Source organism: Ictidomys tridecemlineatus, chromosome 7 (assembly GCF_052094955.1).
Source record: "Ictidomys tridecemlineatus isolate mIctTri1 chromosome 7, mIctTri1.hap1, whole genome shotgun sequence".
NCBI lineage: Eukaryota > Metazoa > Chordata > Mammalia > Rodentia > Sciuridae > Ictidomys > Ictidomys tridecemlineatus.
Window position 1 is genome coordinate 34,597,615 of NC_135483.1, and position 21,779 is coordinate 34,619,393.

The following is a 21,779-nucleotide window of genomic DNA, read 5'->3' on the forward strand; positions in this document are numbered from 1 at the left end:
TGTGAAAATTCTAGATCTCAGTCTTCTTGTTTCTAGAAGATAGACTGAGCTCACATGAATTCAAAGGTCCTTTCCATTTCTAACTTTTTTTTTTCCAGTGCTGGGAATTGAACTCACTGAGCTACAGCTGCAGTTTAACTTTCTATCATAGTATGATTCCTAATTTCATTATTTAAGTAACTAAGGAGGATCATGAGCAGAGGGGGAAAGGTAGAAATTCAAAAGAAAGAAATAATGAGGATAATGATAATAGTAATAATAATAATAGTAATAATAATAATAATAAATAGTGCTTAGTAGAGACAGATTCTAAATCTGAATATTCCAAGGGGATATTTGTGTAGCAGGGTTACAGGGCTGGGGCTGTAGCTCAGTGGTAGAGTGCTTGCCTAGTACATGTGAGGCTCTGGGTTTGATCCTCAGCACCACATAAAAATAAATAAATAGAATAAAGGTATTGTGGAAAAATCATTACTTATTTGTTAGTTTTAATTGGACACAATACCTTTATTTTATTTATTTTTTTATGTGGTGCTGAAAATCAAACGCAGGGCCTCACATGTTCAAGGCAAGCACTCTACCACTGAGCCACAATCCCAGCACGGAAAAAAATTCTTAAAAAAAGAAAGAAAGAAAAGAAAAGAAAAAGAAAGAAAGAAAGAAAGGAAGGAAGGAAGGAAGGAAGGAAAGAAAGAAAAGAAAAAGAAAACAGACTTAATGGAACTCAACTACCCTGCTTATGACCTTGAGCTGATTAACTTCTCTGTCTCAGTTCTTTCATCTATAAAATGGAGTCAGCACTGGCAACAATAGAGTATTTGAGAAAATTAAGCAATTTCATTCAATAAAATATTTCAAACACCACGTGAATATACCAAGTGCCCAATAAATATTGTCTGTTGGACTGGGGATGTAGTCAGTGGTAGAACACTTGCCTAGCATGCACAAGGCCCTGGGTTCAATCCCAATCATTCACACACACATATACATTTGTATGTATGTATAATATCTTTTATTATTATAGTCTCAATACTCCTTCTCCTGACCCAAGCTCAAGCTCACTTGAATAGACCAAAAACCCTTGCTGTCTATAAGTTCTACACTCTGATTAGCTAAATGAAATACACACTAAAGAGAAGAGCAAGCTCAACTTGTGTTATGAAGCGATATCATGTTGCTGCAATCCAGGGAGAAACTATTATTTACAAAGAGCAAAATCTAGATGTTTGAAAGTGGTTTTTCCCCAACCCATGCCCTCTGCATGAGATCCTAGAGAATGCATAAGCTCCAACATGTTAGGATCCCCCATTAGAGCACTGTTCTGGGATTTTGATTTTGTTATTGTAATACCAAGTTTGTCTTTCTCTGAGTCCTGCATCCTTGGCTTCTGCTGCACAGAACCTGAGCAGTGTTTCTGTAAAACTGAAAGAGGTGGGGAGTGTTCTGGGAATTCTCATTCCCTCAACTTGACCTTGTTTTCTAATATATGCATGCCCCAGCTCTTCTACTGCCCTACTTTTTCCTGTCCAGGATTATAATTCCAGAAGAATCACTATGACCCAGAAAGAGAACAGCTATTTATAGGCACATCATTTAAATTCTTTCTTGCCACATCTATTATAGCCCTGGGTTATTCTCAAGGAACCAGAAAAAACAGGTACAACACTTGGAGGAGTACTTGAGGCAAATCTAAGATACTTTTTGATTTACATGAAAGAGTAGAAGGAAATTATTTGACTTATTCCAGGACTTAGGATCTTAATTTCATGGTAAAATTTGCTACAATCATTTACATATTTCTTTTCATCTAAGAGTAGATACACAAGCATTTGATTTGGTATCACAGGTAAATGAAGGAGTTGAGTGTCAGAAGCCCTGGTGGAGTCAAAATACTTGGATTCTCAAAGCCTCTGTGGCCTTGGTAAAAGATGAATAGATGGTGTGAACACCCTATCTACAATGAAGTCTGTTTACAGGGGACTTTTGGTCAATAAAGTTAAATGTTTGTAAATTTTGTTGATCTTTTCAAAGAACCAGCTTTCTGTGTCATTGATTTATTTTTCTCTCTGTTTTTCAGTCTTTGTTTTATTAATTTATTTCCTTCTCTCAGCTTGCTTTAAGTTTGGCGTGTTATTTTTCCAGTGTCGTCAGGTGGAAGTTTAGGTTATTTATTTGAGATCTTCTTTCCTTAAAAGCATTTAGAGTTATAAATTTCCCTTTTAGCACTATTTTAGCTGCGTCCTGTAAGTTCTCAAGTTGTAAATTCATTTTCATTAATCTCAAGGGTTTTTTGGTTCCAATTTCCCTTTTGATTTCTTCTTTGATCCATTGGTTACTTAGGAGTGTGTCATTTGATCTTAAACATTTATGAGTTTCCCCAGTTTTTTCCAACTATGCATTTCTAATTTTATTCCACTATGATCAGAAACCATTCTTTTTATTGTGATTATCTTTTTAAATGTATTGAGGTTTGTTTAATAGGCTAACAGAGTTTTTCCTGAAGAATGTTCCAGATATACTTGAGAAAGTGTGTATCCTTTTTGGTGGGGTGGGAGATAGGGGAGGGATGGTTCATGGTCTACCATGTTGTCCAGAGTGGCCTTCAACTCTTGATTGCAAGTGATCCTCCTGTCTCAGCCTCTTGAGAGATTGAAACTACAGACATCAGTCACCACACTGGCTAAGAATTTGTACTCTGTTTTCGAGTAGCATGTTCTATAGATATCTACAAGGTATTATTGACTTATAGTATTGTTTGGGTCTTCTGCTTCCTTGTTGATCTGTCTAGTTGGTCTCTTCCCTATTGAAAGAGGTATATTGAAGTCCATAGTTGACTTTTTTTTAAAAAAAAAAACATTTTATTAGTTGTTGATGGACCTTTATTTTATTTACTTATTTATATGTGGTGCTGAGAATTGAATCCAGTGCCTCACACATGCTAGGCAAGCGCTCTAAAACTGAGCTACAAACCCAGTCCCTCCACAGTTGACTTTTGAGGAAGTCTTCAACTGTGTGACGCACACAAGTTCAGCTTCTAATGAGTGTTTTTCATCTATGAAGCACAACTGTAATCACAGCATCCTTGTAAAGCAGATAAATAATGATATTACTATTCTACTTTTTAAAAATAGACAAGTTGAGCCCTGGAGCAATTATCTGTTATGCCCAGGATGACAGTAGTTAAGTGACTGAGCAGGGACAAGGATCAGATCTTTTGACCAGGGTTGGTTTTGCCTTTCCATCATACTTTACTACCTTCTTTACAGGCCAGTTTCAAGGTAGTAGACATGCACCATTATATTGTGTGTGTCTGTGTGACAGCAAGAGAGAGCAAGCACACTGGGAGATTGCAAGGTAAAATTTTTGTTTATCCTGGAGCCACAGTCAGGTTTAATCATTCTTGGAATTTTCATACATGAACAGGGTGTAGTTATGGGCTCATTATTTACATAACATTTTCCTTTCCTCTCCCTTTTACCTGAGGGAGAAAAGGGCTTTCTCTGGAACCAGTAGACAAACACACACACACACACACACACACACATGCACCCACGCATGCACGCACAAGTGCATACAAACATATTTTTCACACTGAAAGCACACAGGCAAACCTGCTGCCTTCTCAGGTCTATGTGTAGACATGACTTGAGGTTTGGACATGACCATTTGGGTGGGTAAGCTGCATGCTGCTCCTCTCTGCTTGAGTTTCCTGCCCTCCCTCATTTTCACCTGGCTGTCGACATAGCAGGCTCTCAGTCCACAATTATTGGTTTGGATTGCAGCCTAAGTTATACCCTCATTAATGGACGAGTGAGAGGTGGGGCCAACAGAAGCCCAGGTAGACCCCCTCTGTTCCTCATTTTCTGAAGTCTCTCTCAAAGAAGAGCAATAGATGAAGAGCAGGGGAGAAGGAACAAATAGAACACAGTGTCACAGCAAGAGCAGGATACTTGGACTCTGGCTGCTGGGACTCCTCAACTGTCTGGGGGGTTTGCAGACAGTTGACTATAACCTGTGGGATCTCAATGTAATGGCTTGAGGGGTTATTTCTAAACATTTCCTCATCCTGCAATAGACTTCATTTCTTTGTCCACTTGCTTTATAATTGTACCCTGATTTGACAAATTATTTAAAGTACCTACTAAGTGCCAGGTAGCAAGAAGATCTGGGAGGGGAGGAGAGGATGGGGCTGAAGAGAAAAAGCACTTGCTGGGTGGAGAGCAAGAATAGGAGACAGACATCCACATGGATGACTCATCTGGCAGGATTAACTCTTGGGGCCCCTCCCCATGCTGGTCAACACAGATTGTGCAGGCCTCAGGAGCCTGGGAAAACCAGGCAATGCCAGGGGAAGCTGGGAGTTCAAGGAGGCTTTTGCATGTGTGGGAGCTGAGTGCTGGGGCATATGTGAGCAGTTCATGGATCACCTCTCACCCACTCCCTGGAGACTAAGGAATGAGCGCTCGCGATGACTGTGTGTCTAGGCATTTGGTTTCAGTAAAGAGCGTGTGGCGGTATTTGTGCTACAGGCTGTGTGTGACACAGGATGTGAAGGTTCTCTGAGATTGGTTGCCTTGAAGCTCTATTGTTCCTTGGAGAGCACCAGTTCAAGGAGGCCCAGAGGTCTTCCAGGACCGTGCATCAGGCAGTCACAGCCTGGTCTATGGTGGAGTACAGGGTATCATCTCTCTTGGCTTTGCTCCATGCCTGACAATCACAGAGCCCACAAGCCAAACCAGCCCATGCAAAATGTCCAACAAAGGGGACAATTAAGGAAATCCCAAGTCCTGTACTCTCCAGTGCAGCCTGAGCATCCTTGCTGCCATCCATAAAGCCACAACTACTCCTAGGATACTTGGTGTAGGACTCCAATAACATCCATTCACCTCTCTTTCCATCAGGCTGCAGAGAGGAAATCCCATCTAGAAATGTGCACATAATCAAAAAGAATCGCCATATGATATAATTCAAATCCTAACATGCAGTGAAAATAACAACACAACTAAATTGATTGCTCATTCGGTGCTTGGCCCGTGTTAAGCTCTTTTTATGCATTATCTTATTTTGTTCTTCAAACCTAGAAGATACATCCAGCATTGTCCCCATTTTCACTAATGGGGAAACTGAGGCTTGAGGAAATTAAGTAGCAAAATAATTAAATCCAGAGTAGATCATTAAATCCGATAATTTCCCAATGTGGCATCTCTAATGGTTCTGTTTTACCAGAAGTGAAAATTAAGCAACAGAATGCACACCTGGGAGCACATTTCTCTTCCTGTGGTTGAGTTTTGTTGAGTTTTTGTGTGTGTGTGTTTTCGCATTTCTGTTGGGTGTGTTTTTAATATTGTTAGCCATCACAAGTGCTTGATGGAAGTAGGCACCTGATAAAGCACCATTTTATTATTTTTCTTTATTTATAAAGGTAAATGAAGGGGAGAAACATGTTGACACTTTCTCATCTCCAAGGTATATACTAACAACAAATTCACTCGCAACATTTCTCCGTTCTCATTTCATAGATCAATTACATGTATATTTTTGTATGAAAGTCACAATCTTAATATTGGGTGCTATCCATCATACCTTGAGTCTAACTTCTTGGAAAGAATATACAATTGTCAACTAACCTTCTAAGAACTGCACAAAATATGGAATACTCCATAAATTTGTGTATCACCCTTGCATAGGGGCCATGTTAATCTGCTCTGCATTGTTCCAATTTTAGCATACGTGCTGCGGAAGCAAGTACTAAAGCAAATTTTGAAACAGCAGCAGAACACACACAGGGATCATGGAAATCGGCCTAACTTCTGTCTGGTTCTAACTACTTTGGGGTGGGGGCTGGGGAGTTCTTTGTGGCTGCCAGACAGAAGATTGTTTGAACTTGGCTGGTGAAGGGAGCCAACAGAGTGAACTTGAAGAGAAAGATAAACATACAAGTGCTCAAAGCTTCAGGTGTTATGATTGCTAATTGAGACGGTCTCTAAATGATACCTTCCAGGGTGGAAGAATTTCTCTCCCAGGGATTAGTGACTCAGGGTAACTGTGGGCCTGTATTCCTTCAGACTGGTCCTCTTAAAGAAAGCCAGAAGATGACTCTAGCATCTAAGTCAGTCAGTAGCAGATGTTTCAGAGTAACCCCAGGGAGCAAAGGCACCTTTAATCTGAACCCCTAAGGGTGGAACATGCACACGCCTGCAGCATAGTCAGACATGTACACACTCTCAGACCTGCAGCCATGCACACAGCCCAGACACACAGTCTTACACACACACACTTGATCTCAGGAATAGCCATGGGCAAAAAACACACCCCAGCTCACTAACACTTCCACCTTCACATGCATACATACGTCTCCTTCACAGACACAAATGTTCCTGCTTGTTCTCTCTCTCTCTCTCTCTCTCTCTCTCTCTCTCTCTCTCTCTCTCTCACACACACACACACACACACACACACACACACACACACATTCACATACCCCATGCACACATAAAGTTCTGGCAAAACTGTGCAGCTGTACTGACCTGCCCAAATCTCTTTCCAGGCACAGCCCCAGCCAGCAATTCTCAGGTTTCCATGTTGTCTTCTTTTCCCTGGAGCCTGGTCACACTGTTCCTCATTTCAAATGTGTACGTGAGAGATCAAAGGCTGCTGCCAAGTAGGTGTGGCCATGTGAGGAGTGTCATTGGGGTGGCAGGTGGTAGCCCCTGAGCTGACCCCTCCCAGGTGCCACCTGGTACCTCGGTCCCCTCTGGCTTCTTCCTCTTCCTGAGACAGCTTGGTGTGGTGCCCAGGGCTTTGGGAAGCATAGGCCATGTGAGGGTTCTGGGACCTTGTGAGCTGCTTTGACTTCGGAGACTTAATTTCCTCAACTGTAAAATGGAGTTAATATGTTACAAATCCTAAGGTTGACATGAACGTGCTGTCCCAGTGGGGTTATTATCGGGGAGTCTTCTGGCTGATAAGTGGTAAAACGCCTCTCCCACTCACTCCCAACTCTTACTGGCAAACTTTCCTGCCAAATGACTCAGCTTTGTGTCAACATTGCTCAAAAAAAAAAAAAAAAAAAAAGAAAGAAAAATTGTTTTTAAAAAGGGCGCCAATCTACTACACAGATTTCCTGAGAAAATCAGCATCATGCAGTTTCTAATCAATTAATAAATGTGGAAAAAACTGTACAAAGAAACTTTGCTTCCTTTTTAAAATTATTTTTATGTATTCTTTTTGTTATACATGAAAGTAGTATGTATTTTGACATATTAAACATACATGGAGGGCTGGGGATGTGGCTCAAGCGGTAGTGCGCTCGCCTGGCAAGCATGCGGCCCGGGTTCCATCCTCAGCACCACACAAAGATGTTGTGTCCGCCGAGAACTGAAAAATGAATATTAAAAATTCTCTCTCTTTAAAAACAAAACAAAACAAAAACATACATGGAGTATAACTTCCCATTCTTGTGTTTTTTTATGATGTGGAGTTACACTGGTTGAGTATTCATATATAAACACAGGAAAGTTATGTCCCATTCATTCTACTGTCTTTCCCATTTTCATTCCCGCTCCCTTTCCTTCATTCCCTTTTATCTAATCCAATGAATTTCTATTCTCCCCCCCCCCTTATTGTGTGTTAGCATTGAGCCTTTGGTTTTGGGGGATTGGCTTATTTCACTTAGCATGAGAGTCTCTAGTTCCAGCCATTTACCAGCAAATAACATAATTTCATTCTTCTTTATGGCTAAGTAATATTCATTGTTTATAATACAACGTTTTCTTCATCCATTCATCTATTGAAGAGCACCTAGGTTGGTTCCAGAGCTTAACTATTGTGAATTGAGCTGCTGTAAACGCTGATGTGGCCACATCACTGTAGTATGCTGATTTTATATCCTTTGGGTATATGCTGAGGTGTGGGATAACTAAGTCAAATGGTGGTTCCATTCCAGGTTTTCTGAGGAATCTCCATACTACTTTCCAGAATGGTTTCACCAATTTGCAGTCCCACCATCAATACATGAGTGAATCTTTCCCCCCACATTCTTACCAACATTTATTGTCTTGTATTCTTGATAATTGCCATTCTGACTGGAGTGAGGGAATCTCAGTGTAGTTTTGATTTGCATTTCTCTAATTTCTAGAGGTGTTAAACACATATTTATTGACTGGATCATATTTGTTCTTCTGTGGAGGGTCTGTTCAGTTTCTTTTTTTTTAAAGAGAGAGAGAGAGAGAGAGAGAGAGAGGGAGAGAGAGAAAGAGAGAGAGAGAGAGAGAGAGAGAGAGAGAGATAGAGGAGAGAAAGAATTTTAATATTTTTTTTTTTTTTAGTTTTCGGCGGACACAACATCTTTGTTGGTATGTGGTGCTGAGGATCGAACCCGGGCCGCAGGCATGCCAGGCGAGCGCGCTACCGCTTGAGCCACATCCCCAGCCCTGTTCAGTTTCTTTGCCTGTTGGAAGATTCCACATCCCACAGTCAAGGCCATCCTTAGGCCTGACCTGCAGCTCTATGTCTCCTTCCTCTACTCCTGCCCTGTCCCCACCCTGCAGGTGTCACCCTCAAGAGCAAACTTTGAGATATTAAGAAATAACCTGCTTTCTAAACTGTGTCTCAGAATCTAGCTCCCAGGAACTGAACCTGCAAGATCAGTCCCTCAAAATCCATCTTCCCACCAGAGCTTCTTCTCTCCTCCTCCTTATCTCAACAGACAGATCACCACTAGTGTTGTTGACCCACTCCCTCAGATCCAGGCACCCTCCTTGTGTCTCTCCTGATCCTCTCTCACAGGAGTCTGCCTCACTCCTTCTGCTGCTCCACCCAAACCACCTCCTCCTCCCACCCAGATCTGTGCAACAGCTCTGTACCAGTCCCCTGCCTCCACCCTTGGCTCCTGCCACCCACTCTCCTTGTAGCCAGAATGAGCTTCAAGTCCAGGTGTGGTTACTTCACCCCCAGCATCCTTGTGGTAAAGTCCAAACTTCTCTGCCTGGCCCAGGAGACCCCTTGGGACCAGGCTTTGCTTCCTTCATTCCTGTTTCTCATCTAACTTCCGGGTTATGCTGGGAACACAGGAAAGTTCCCATGCCTTTACAGGGATGTTTCCTCCAGGTGGACAGCTCTTCCTGCTCTCTATTCCCAGTACTTATTCTTCAGGTTTAGATTCAAATTTCAATTCCTCAAACTATCCCTTCCTTCCCCCCTCCTCCAGACTGTGTAAGGAGTCCTGATATGAGTTCCCACCCCAGGACTGTCACACTTCATGGAAGCCATCCATGTGACCGACTTCCCTGGAAGTCTACCAGTTCTACCAGGGCAGTGATCATACCATCTTGTTCACCAGTATAGCCAAGGTACTTAGTCTACAGCATGACAGAAAGGGAACACTTGAGCTGTTATATACAATAGGGCAGGTTATGCACTGATCAACTGCAGAAGAATTTATTTGTATAAACTGCACTGTGGACATATTTCCTAGAATTATTCAGTGCCCCACCTATCGCAGCCCAGCAAATAGTTTGGATGTATGATTAGAGGAATAAAATGAATTTTGCTGTCTTTGGTGTTCTTTGAAAATAATGAAATTAGTGTTTTGCAAAAGGAAAAAAAAATCTGCTTTCAGTAGTCTCTTTTCATATGCCCAAAATTATAATATTTGCAACTAGGGAAAAAAGAAAAAAGCCAGTAATGGGGGAGCCTAAAGCAATGGTTCTAAATTCTAAATGTAATTAGAATCACCTTGAAAAAATCCCAATGTCTCCAGGCACAGTGGTGCAATCTTATAATCCCAGTGGCTTAGGAGGCTGAGGCAGGAGAATTGCAGGTTTAAAGCCAGCCTCAGCAATTTAGTGAGGCCCTAAGCAACTCAGCCAGACCCTGTATCAAAATAAAAAAACAAAAGGGCTGAGGATGTGGCTCAGTGGTTAAACACCTCTGGGTTCAACCCCTGGTACCAAAAAAAAAAAAAAAAAAAAAAGTCCCAATGTCTGGCTCCTCAGAGTACTGAAGCAGAATCTCTGAGGGCAGGGCCTGCTAGTGCTTTTTAAAAATGTATCCCCAGATGTCTCTAATGTGCACACAAGGTTGAGCGCCTCTGGCCTAGAAAGCACCCAAGTGTATCCAGAGCGCTTCAGAACCCACCTGGCAATCATTAACCTCACACTTAAGCACCTGGTTCAGGAGCTACAAGGATAAACACCCAAAATAAACCCCTTTCTGAGTTGCTTGGATTTCTTCTCCATGGTTTGGACCTTGGGTGTGGAGAGTAGAGCTGGTCACATTCATTAGTTCATAGCACATTTTCTTGGCTCATGAGAGTCTCCCCTCTAGTTTTCTGCCTTTATTCTCTTTCCTCTTCATTGCCCAGGATCCCATCCTAATGCATTTGATGTAGATGCAGTATATGCTTGTGTGCATATGCATTCTTATAAAAACATGTTTTGCTGTTTTTTTTATGCCTGCATTTTTACTTGATTGATTGCATTGCATTCGAGACCTGTTCTGATGGTTAGTTTTTCTGCTCTGTCTGTATTGCTGCAGGTGCAACCAGACGATCCAGTCGGCTTCCATCACCTTTCCCATGCACACACCTGGTCTTCTCCACACACTGATGGCTCCCAGCACCACAGCCTTTCAACAATCCTCCCATCTCGAGTACCTTTGTGTAGATGTATGAAAATGTGCCTGGGATAAATACCCTCTCTTGGGTCTATGAGATAGATATTTTACTGCTTATTTGTTTTTACATAATTGATATTTTTACACCAATACATGCAAAAAATCCAAATGTTTTGTGTAATGTATTAACTATAATAATGGATCCAAATACTCTTGTATGAGCGGCTGTAAGAAAACAATCTAACAAATATTACTCAGCCATAAAAAAGAATGAAATTGTGGCATTTGCTGATAAATGGATGGAACCAGAGACTATCATGCTAAGTGAAATAAGCCAATCCCCCCAAAACAAAGGCTGAATGTTCTCTCTGATATGCAGATGCTGATTCACAATAAGCAGGGCTAGGGGTGTGATGGGATAGAAGTTCCCTGGATTAGACAAAAGGGAATGAGGAGAAGGGAGTGGGGGATAGGCATAGGACAAGCAGTAGATGAATCAGACATAACATTCCTATGTTCATATATGGATGCATGACCAGTGTAACTCCACATCATGTATAAGCACAAGAGTGGGAAGTTATACTCCATGTATATATGATATGTCAAAATACATGTATATGATATATGTCAAAATTCTATCTTCATATATAACTAAAAAGAACAAATAAATAATTTTTAAAAAACTAATCTAACATATTTCTAATGCCATAAAAATAGGTTGAGAATCTGAGATCTCACAGTTTTATTTTATCCTGATGTCCTCTCAAGTTGGATTTTAGTAGAAAGGATGGTCTCCAACAGAGATCAGTGTGTTATCTCAGTGAAATGTCAGTGAAGTTCAGCCATTTCTTGGCTTGTTCCAAATTGTCACTGGGTAAAAGACTTCCACCTCCCATGGATCTTTCTTAAAGGCTTAATAGGGTCAAAGGCAAAATATGATTCAAGAAATCAGGTAGTATGCACTTAATTTAACTTAATCAGACATTCCAATTTAAGAAAGAATAAAATTTTGCCAAACCCTGTAGAATTATCTGTATAATATACTCTGTAAACTTCTATAAGTTCATAAATTAAACTTATATACAAACATTCTTTAAATTTTTGTATTATATAGTCTGTATAATGAATTCTGTATAATAACATCTGAGAAGACTTCAACATCAACTTTGCAAACCTCCTAAGTGCTAGTAATCTATTGAGAATCCTTTGTATAGTAGCTATGTTAGTTAGGTCATGTACTGATAGCTATGGGATTTTCAAACCAAATTTCTGTATTTTAAATCAGTCATTACTTTGAAGAAATATTTAGGTTGATGATGAGATCTGTGATAGATTCTCCACTGGACCAAGCACCTGCAACAGCTAGTAAGCATTTACTCTGGCTGGTGAGGTGAGCGGGTAATATTGCAGGTTGCTCACTAGTCCTGTGTCTTAGGACCAAAGGATTATACTATCTGTGCTTTAGTTTCCTCATCTGATAAACAGGGACCATATTAGGGTCTTTTGGTTGTGGGATAAGAATTAAATGAAGCAACACACACCTCAGATACTGGACATGTAGTAAGTCCTAAGGCTGGGGCTGGGACTCAGTGGTGAAGCATTTACTTAGTATATGCAAGGCTCAGGGTTCAATCCTTGGTACCTCCAAAAACAAATACCACCAGATGAGTCCTAGAGCAAAATAAGCCCTGGGAATACTTAGCAAGATTCCAAGGGATGATTTATTTGGGGATTCTGGGACTTTCCAACTCTAATTCATTTCTTTACTGATTTTCCTTCTCTCATTGATTCCACAGCTCATGATCCCTGACTTCCTGTGGCCCTGGGGAATGTAAACCATCCAAACCTGCTTCACTTGTCCCTTGCTTCAATGTGCATGCATTTATTTTGTCCTCCCAACTAGATTAAAATAGAAGGTAAGTGACCATGACCTTTATTTCCTTTGTATCTCAGAAAGTCCTTGACAAGTTCAAGGGCACACAATAGACAGGCAGAAGGTTCCTTTTTGTACTAATATATAAAGTTCCTTGAAATTTTTGCTGGCATAAGAATCGTATTTAATGTCCTCTAGATAGATAGATACCTTTTCATTTTCTCTTTTAAAAGAAAGGTTGAGCTGGTAGTTCCCAGCCTGTTCCCCAGCCAATGTTAACCAATTTTAGCCCATGATATTATTTCTTTCTCTCCAAAATGTCTCCTTGGGTTGGTGTTGATTTGCTCTGGACTCAGATGCATCTTCAATCCTAATATACTTCCACAGAGGAACTTCCTGTTAAAGTAATTGAGCAGCATAAGCTGTGTGTGCGTGTGCCTACGTGCATGCACGTGTACATGTGAGCCCGTGCGCACATGTATGGCTATTATAAAAAGTCAGTATTTTTACACTGGCTTTTCCCTCTTCCCAGTATTCCCATACCATTGAAAGTTATGATCATAGATTATTATGAAACATAATTACCTTTTACAGGTAGGAAGTTGGATGCATTTCAATTGCTTCACTCTGCAACTAATTGATTCCTGGAGTTTTCTGATATTCAAGTTTAGGCATAGGGCTTCCATAAACAGGAGCAGGGCTTGCCACATGGGGAGGTGACCTTCACACACTCCTTTGATTTGCAGAGCTAGGTATCAAGCCCTAGGCCTTGAGTGTGCTCGTGCTTACTCCTAAAGTCCCAGCTGGTTTCTTCAGAAGCCATTGTCCTTTCTGTCATGAATGTTTCCACGTCTAACATGACTTCTGCTTCGCTGACCCAATGGCTGATACTGTTGTCTCAGTGGGCTTCGGTTCTGTTTCCATATTCAAGTAACATTTATAAACACCACTACCACCTGTCCCTTTATAATCAACCTTAATTTTTATTATATTCACTATTTGGTGCCAAGCCTTGCCTCAGAAAGGACTTAGGCTGTTTGGTTTAAGAACAACGTTCCTTTCCCTCATCATTATTTCCATGATCCTGCTGCCTTTGATAAGTTTCTAATCTTACTTTTCTCGGGTCTGGCATCCCATCTTCTCTTCAGTAGAACATGCAGCAGACTATGGCTAGGAGCAAAGAGAAGACAGGGCCCGGAGGAACAAAATCACACATCTCTACTCCTTTTTATTTTTGTTTTGAGACGGGGTCTCACTAAGTTGCAGAGGGTCTCACTAAATTACTGAGGCTGGCCCCAAATTTGTGATCCTTCTGCCTCAGCCCCCTGAGTTGCTAGGAATACAAAAGGGCACCACAGCATCCAGCTGTTCATGCTCATTTCTAACCGAAGCCCTGGACTAAATCATGTTGATGCTCAGACTCTTCCGGGGCAAGAGTCTAGATCATTGCAGGCCTTCATGCCCTTCTCAGCTCTAATGCAGACATTTAATCCTAAAGTCCCCACAGGAATGCCTGACTGAAATGCTAGAGAATACTTGGTTTGTACTTTCCCATGTCCTTTCTAAAACAGTCAAAAAGTACCAAATTCAAGCTGCCATCTGAATATGTCACTGGCCATCTTCTCCCATCACAGGACAGTCCTGTTTCTTTCTCTTTTCTTTCTTTCTTTTTTTTTTCTTTTTTTGTACCAGGGATTGAACCCAGGGAACTTAACCACCAAGCCACATCCCCAGCCCTTTTTATTTTTTATTTTGAGACAAGGTCTTGTAATATTGCTTAGGGCCTCACTAAGTTGTTGAGGCTGGCATCAAACTTGTGATCCTCCAGCCTCCACCTCCAGAGCCATTGGTATTATAGGCGTGTGCCACCACACCTGTCCCTGTTTCACTAGCTTCAAATTCAGTCTCTCTTCTCTGAACTCAGGTGGTCTGAGGGTCCCTGGGAAGGTAGGGTATTGGCATTCTTACACCCAGCCCCCAGTTTGTCACCTTCTCACCTATTTTTAGGGTGACTTTTGCTGGTAGTGTAAGTGACTGCATATAGTAAACCCTAGAGTGTAATAAAGCCCGAGATACTCAACAAGGATTCTTGTGATGATGTTGTAAGAATTTGGAGGACCTTCCCCTTAGACACCATTTTCTCATAATTCTGTATGAATACCAGAGTCTAATCAAAAAGCAAAAGTGTACTCTGTGTCCAAATTGTTCTTTTTAAAAATTTTTTAAATTTGTTATCATTAGTTATATATGACAGTAGAATGCATTTTGATACATGATATATAAATGGAGTATAATTTCCCATTCTTCTGGTTGTACATGATGTGGAATCACACCCGTTGTGCAGTTATATATGTACATAGGATAATAATTCCAAATTGTTCTTAATCATTATAAAAACATTTTCAAAGTTCAGCCTTGAACATGTCTTTTGAATATGCATAGAACTAAAAATGATAATCTAGGGTGACTCAAAGGGTAACTGCTCCTAAGAAGCCCACACCTCCTTAGAGGTGGGCACAGGTTTGCTTGGATTTGAATTTCAGAGGAGCCAGAACCTTTTGATCTCCTTTATGAGTGACTCAGCCCCTCATTAACTAACTGTTTGACCCCTGCCTTGTTTAATTGGGGAGTGAATTGAGCATTCCATGGGACAGCATCTATAGAAGCTAAAAGCATAGGTTTCAGCATCCCAGGAGCCTAGATTACAATGTGGTCTCTGCCTCTGTACTAGCTGGATGACCTGGGGCCAGTTACGTCATGTGTCTAAACTTTACTTTCTTCACCTGTAAGTGGACATGGTCACATTTGTATACTAGGACAGTTATACAGCTTATGAGAAAACACAGGCAGAAAGGCCACAGGGAGTCAGGCACTGCACCAGGCACAGTGCACCGTGGTGACAGGGATGGAAGTCAAGCCCCCTGTGACACTACTTGGAGGTTGGAAGGGTGTCAGACTAGTTATCACAGGTGTAGACACCCTGTAGAAAGCCCATCTCTAAGCAGAGACCTGAAGGATGAAGAGGGACCAGGTAGGGTAATACTCTAAGCAGAGAGAAGAGTGTGACCTAGAGCAGAGAGAGGTTAGAGACCAGGGCTGAGGCTGGAGAGAAACACCTGACAGGACCACCAGAGGCCACAGAACCATTGTTAGAAGATCAGTTAAGAGGCTGTGGTATCAATTCAAATACAAATCCTTGGTGCTCAGAAATGCAATGGAGACAATGAGCCTGAGAAGTCCTCAAAGGATTTGAGAGGGACTTAGGAGGTGCAACTGATGGGATCTGGGATGCACTGGTCACAGTGGGTTGAGTGGCAGGAGTCAATAAATATTGGAGTGCACCAGCACCTTGACTGATCTACTTTTTCCCTGGGGTCAAATGTCCAACAAACCTCACTGGACCTGTTCCTCTCCCTTCTGTCCCTACAGGCCAGGTTGTAGGCTTGGAGTAGCCATGAACCTGTTTTAGAAAGACCAAGACATGAAAAATTAGAACTGTCACCCCTTGAGGATTTGGGCATTGATTACCCCGTGGGTGGATCTGCTCAGTCTTGGGATTCTTCTCCTTTCTCTGAAAGCTTGATTTGTGATCAGCATGGTGGCCTAAGGAGAGGGTGGGCAAGGAACAATGCTCAGCATCAGTCATGGTTCTGCAGACAGTGAATTAGCTCAGCCAAGGGAGGAGGAAGACAGGCTGGAATAGACCACAGTTCAAAACCACCCTCTCCATCGAAGAGCCTTTTCTAATCATGCTTTGTTTCTGATGCTAAAAATCTGCTTAAAATCCCTGCTTCTATGTGAAGAAATGGCAAGTGCAGACAGTAAGCAGGGTGGGGGAGGGTAGGGAAGACAATCTAGAAGGTAAGGTGTTACCTGGACGGAACCTCTCTGGCAGGTGAGGAACTGTCTTCCCTTCACAGTACGAGAACAACGAGGCAAGAGCGTGGAGTTAGTTTGAAGCTACTTTCTAAATATCAGACATATCATTATGAAACTGGACCCTGTAGGTCATTATTTTAGTAGGTTTTATATTAATAACATCAAAAAGAGCTGATGCTGACTAAATGTATATTGTGTGTAAGGCCCTTCTCAGGTAAATAGAGCAATATAGTTCCCACTTTGGAGATTAGGAAGTTTGGGATGAGAAAGTCCATGAAACTTGGTTCATGTTCCACAGCTTGTACGTGGTAAACTAAACCTGGCCAAAGCATTAAAATTAGGAGGCATTTGGGCTTTGATCAAAGTTAACAGCTAAAAAGTTTATTATTTATGATCACTTTTGTGTTTGGTAACAGAAAGATATGCTAATTAGCTGTGTTAAATACATACTGTTAAAACTTTCTACCTGTTCCTGGCTTTTTTTTTTTTTTTTTTGTACTAGGAATTGAACAATTGGACGGACACAGGGATGCTTAACCACTGAGCCACATCCTCAGCTCTTTTTATTTTTTATTTTGAGACAAGTTCTCCCTAAGTTGCTTAGGGTTTCACTAAGTTGCTGAGGCTGGCTTTGAACTTGGGATCCTCCTGCCTCAGCCTCCTAAACTGCTGGGATTACAGGCATGCACCATCATGCCCAGTTGGAGATCTTTCCAGGGAGGAAAGTACTGGTTTGTCCAGTTTGACCTCTGAAGGCTCCTTCAGTACTTATAGTCCCTTTGTGAGATAATGATGCTCACAGCACAAAGGAGGAATCAACAGCCCCCAGAGGCCAGGCCAGGTGGGCTTCTGGTTGGAGGGCAGACCCTCCACACTCTGAACTTGCAGAAGTGAGCAGCTGGGAGGAAGATGTTAAGCAGGCCCACAGTTTGCACACTGCCCGCCTCCACCAGCCCAGAGCCCTGAGGAAGTTTCTGTCTCAGGATCCAGCCCAGCCGGTTTGGCTCTGGCAGACGAGTCTGAGCTGGACCAACAAAGCAGGAAGCGCCAGTTCCTGCTCTGCACAAAGCAATCCTGAGCTCTTGGTGGAAAAACCTGACGGCTCAAAAAGGGGAGAGAGCCCCAGCAAACTGGCCTGACCACACCGCACCGTCTCAGAAACCGGCTTGAGAGGCTCATGTTCCTTGGCTGGATTTTTGAAATTCTGTAATCGGACTAGTCCTGGAAGCACCTTCTGATGTCACCTCTCTGACAGTGATTTCGCTCGCACACAATTTCTGCACACGACTCCCACGGTCCCTTAAGTGAGAAAGTGGACTCGTTAAGGGACATCTGGCCGCTCACTTGTACCTCCTCTCCAGACCTCAGTTTCTGCCTCTGTAAAATGAAGCCTTTGGATTCGGTTGTCCTCGACAGTAGTTTTGATTCTCAGTTTGTTATGGGCAGAATAAAACTGCGAGTCAGTGCTTCTGAAGCCATTGAAACAGTCACCTCTCTCAATTAGGAAAAAACAAACTCATTGGGTGAAATCCAGAAGGCAGTTGAGGTTAAGATGGTTTATATACCTACCCAGATGTCCCCAAGAAGAGGAAGCCCAGGGTTTTTCTACTAAAGGAAGTCCCCTAACCTAGTAACTCAATCAACACAAGCCCTCCCTGATCCAGGGTCCTGTCAGCCATACCTACCCGCTCCAATCCCAAATAGAAGTGATGAAGGAGCACGTTCCTGTGGTGTGATGTCCCGACTAAGTGGCAGGCATCAATGAGAGAAAAGAACACAGAACTGGGGTTGGGGTGTGGCTCAGTGGTACAATGCTTGCCTAGTATGCCCAAGACCCTGGGTTTAATCCCCACCACTGCAAATTGCCCACAACACACACACACACACACACACACACACACACACACACACACACACAATGTAGAACCAGTGCTGGGAGAGGCTATTTCTTTATTTTACTAGAGAGAGAAGGTGAGGCCTGAATAATTCCTGTAACCTGCTCAAGCTCTTCCAAGTAGTGGGTTTCAGGCTGAGGTGTGGGCTGCCAGCCCAGAGGCAGGAGGTTTTTGCCTGTGAGCCCCTGCTCACAGTTTTTACCCACTCTAGGGAATTCATTCTTTATTTGGTCAGGGTGGGCAGGTTGTGACCCTCACAAGTGATTTAGGACTCCCTGATTTCATTTCAGGCGCCCTTGCTATCCCAGCTGTGCCTTCCTGCCTGCCATCTTGAATGACTCCAGAGTACAGAGTCCAAGTACCCTACACAGTGCACCAACAGGTTTACCACGCAAAGGAAGGGAGAACAGGGAAGCTGTGGCCAGTCAAAAGTCATCCTTCGTCTTTACATCAGCCTGGTGAAAATAATCAAGGGAACTTAGAAACTATGGAAAGGTCAAAGGTTTGCAGGTTTAGGGTTTCGTGGGAACATGCGTGCCTTTGGACCAGACCCAAGTGCCTGGTTGACCTGTTTGACAGGTAACAATTAGAGAGTAAGAGTTTGCTGGGCTGGAATGTGGCTGCAGAGGCCTCTCCGGAGATCTGGTTTACCTGCTCAGCAGGTGGGGCCTGCTGCGAGGACAGGCATGTGCACGCACTGCATTCCAAAGAATCGGTTTTCTTTTAAAGACCATCGATGACTGCAGGGCACAAAAGGGTTGGGTTGAGCCCTGGCTGGAAGCCGTTAGCTATTTGCAAAGTAAAGAAGCAAAATAAATAGTTCCCTAAAGACAGCTCAAGGAAGAAATGGCAAAGGCATTCAGAACTTTTTTTTTAATGTCTAAAATGAATGTGGGCTTTTTGTTTCAAGACTTGAGAAACCCCAGACTGGTACAAAATGCCAAAGATAATAGAACTGAGAAGTCATCATCCTCATCCTTTATTATTAATTTTTTTTCCTCTTTAAAGAGGCCATAATATTGTTGAAAGTAGAAGATACATTCTTTGAAGGGTAATGTCTTGCTTGTCATGGTCTAGAAACGTTGACTATTTCTCTTAGTGTTACTGCAGAAGATGCTTCCAAAGACAAAATAATGCTCTTTTTCTTCCTCTCAATAAATTGTAGGTGATGCTTATGTTTTAAAAGTTTTGGAATTGAGGCTGTAACTCCTCACAGTGCTTGTGTAGCATAAGGCCCTGGGTTCAATCCCAGCACTACAAAAAGAGGATCCAAAATTTGCTGTTTTGGTAAAATATATTCAAAGAAAGTAACTGCAAATAATCAGCTTTTCTCTTTTATGGAGTTTAAAATAATCAGAGATTTGGATAATATTTCATATTATGTATCTATGTATGATATACATGCAATATAGAATCTTGACAGGCACAGACCTGCCTACAAAACATGACTTCCTTTTAAATTCAAAGGGGTTTTTGATAGTGTCAGTTCAACTTCCCTATATCATATTCATGGCTGATTAGAGGGGGAAATTCTGATTCAAGGAAACTGGGGTTTGAAAACTGTAATAGGGAACATGGCTAAAACAAACTCAAAACACTTTGAAAATTTCCGAGTAATCAATCTTAGTTTAAAATTACCACATTAGTTCCCTAAAAAAAAAAAAAAAAAAAAAATTCCCTCTTCTTTCATATTATTTCTTCTCCCTGAAGAAAGTAAGTTGGCTTCAAATAAATGATATTCACTTAGTATTCCTCTGTGCGCCCCAGAGGTCTGCAGCCCTAAGATTCAGTTTCAGGGGCTTCTATCCCCTCCAGGCAGTGCAGTGAGGGAGGCCAGGAAGAAGGTGCTGGTGATTACCACTGCCAGTTCAAAGAGTTAATTACAGCCAAGTAGAGCATCTTAAAATTCAATTGGCAGAAGACAAACAAGCAAAGGAAAACTTAACTGTCCCCTTGTTAACTACTGCTAGTGGTAAAACAGGCACTAATAGGGCAACTTAACTCTTTATTTGTGTAATATGAAGATTGTTTGTCACAGGTCACTTAACAGAATTCATCACAAGTCAGAAATAATAAAGAAAAAGCTAGAACAATAGCCATGTGCAGTAACTGAATTCTTCCTACAGGCCATGCCAAACTATCCACGGTTTCTTATTTAATCTGTACAACAACCCTCAGGTAGATAGAATCAAGATCCCCATTTTACAGACAAGGACATGGAAGCCCAGCAAAATTCCAGAACTTGCCTAAGATCATACCCTTGGTAAGTGGCAGAGCTAGAATCTGAGCCCAGACAGTTTATCCATTCCCTCAGTTATTGAACTCCTGTTCTGAGGCAGGCACCAGCCAGGGGTTTACTATATGATGATGAACAAGATGGTGTTGTTCCTTATGGACAAATTAGACTTCTCAGAGTCTATTATTATCTCTGACTCCAAAATGTGACCCCCAACTGTCTCCTAGACAGCCTCTTAGTGGTGCACACTCACATTCCTTGTCTCTTATTCCATGAGCCATGCCAGAGACCTTGACTTCACCTCTGCCGCACCCCAGACACACTAAGACACCCTCAGCGGCTCTGTCTCAGCAGGCAAAGGACAATGGCCATTTCCTAGGCCATATACTCCATTTATATGCCAGGGCTACTTTAAATTATCTAATTCATGGGGTATTAGAAAATTCAGAAGTCTTGTGGAGCAAGGCTTACTGTGGGTGTGAGAAGTCACTGACCACAACGTATCTTATCAATGACAAATATTTGCATATCTGTTCTCACTCCTGATAACTGGAACTCGATCTTTATGGATTCTGACATATCTACTGCTTTCTGCAAATCCTGAGGGGAAAAAAAGCAAAACTAGCTTGCAGTTTTCTTACCTGAAGGGAAGCACCCCAAGCCTTTTCCTGGCCCTGTAGAGTTGCACATTTTCCTACAGAGTCCTGATTTTATTTCCTAACTGATATTATTTTATTTTAATGTATATATGAATGCTGAACTTTGCATTCCTTAGGTAGTCCATTCCTCTTGTGCCTTTGAGCAAACTCTGAAGGACAGCTGTGACTCTTGGGTACTGACCCACTTTCAGAGGCCATCAAGAATCTGGATGGCCACTTACTTACAATAATAGTAATAGTAATAATAATAAATGAAGAGATAGTAATAAATAATAATTAAGTAGTTAAAAATAATGATAATAAATAATAATAATAAATGGAAGGCCTGCTGTGGTCTGGGCAAATATACTCTGAATGATATTGTCTCATTAATAGGGACCATAAATTAATAGGGGCCATAAATACATAAAATGATTGCATAAATAATACATAAATTAATAGGGGCCATAAATACATAAAATGATTGCAAGTGACAGATAAGGAACATGTTCATGGAGGTTAAATTACTTACCTGAGGCCACATAGCTACCAAATGGCAATGCTAAGATGCAAAACATCACCCATCAGACACTAGAGTCTACACTAAGCAGGATGTGGAAGCATATGTCCATGTGGTCTTTAAG

The 21,779-nt window shown here is 41.8% G+C and overlaps 1 long non-coding RNA gene and 1 other non-coding gene across 3 annotated transcripts in view; one reads left to right on the forward strand and one right to left on the reverse strand.

The window, feature by feature from the left end:
* LOC120892932 (uncharacterized) overlaps positions 1-18,282 on the forward strand; it is a 42,446-nt gene extending 24,164 nt beyond the window's left edge. For both annotated transcript variants that reach the window (XR_013423878.1, XR_013423879.1), the window contains exons 5-7: positions 10,537-10,666; positions 12,411-12,530; positions 16,869-18,282. This is a non-coding gene — a long non-coding RNA (uncharacterized LOC120892932). The remainder of the gene's footprint in view (positions 1-10,536; positions 10,667-12,410; positions 12,531-16,868) is intronic.
* Positions 5,643-5,749, reverse strand: LOC120883777 (U6 spliceosomal RNA). The gene has a single exon (XR_005725976.1). It is a non-coding gene; the product is annotated as a U6 spliceosomal RNA (small nuclear RNA).
* Positions 18,283-21,779: the final 3,497 nt, after the last annotated feature.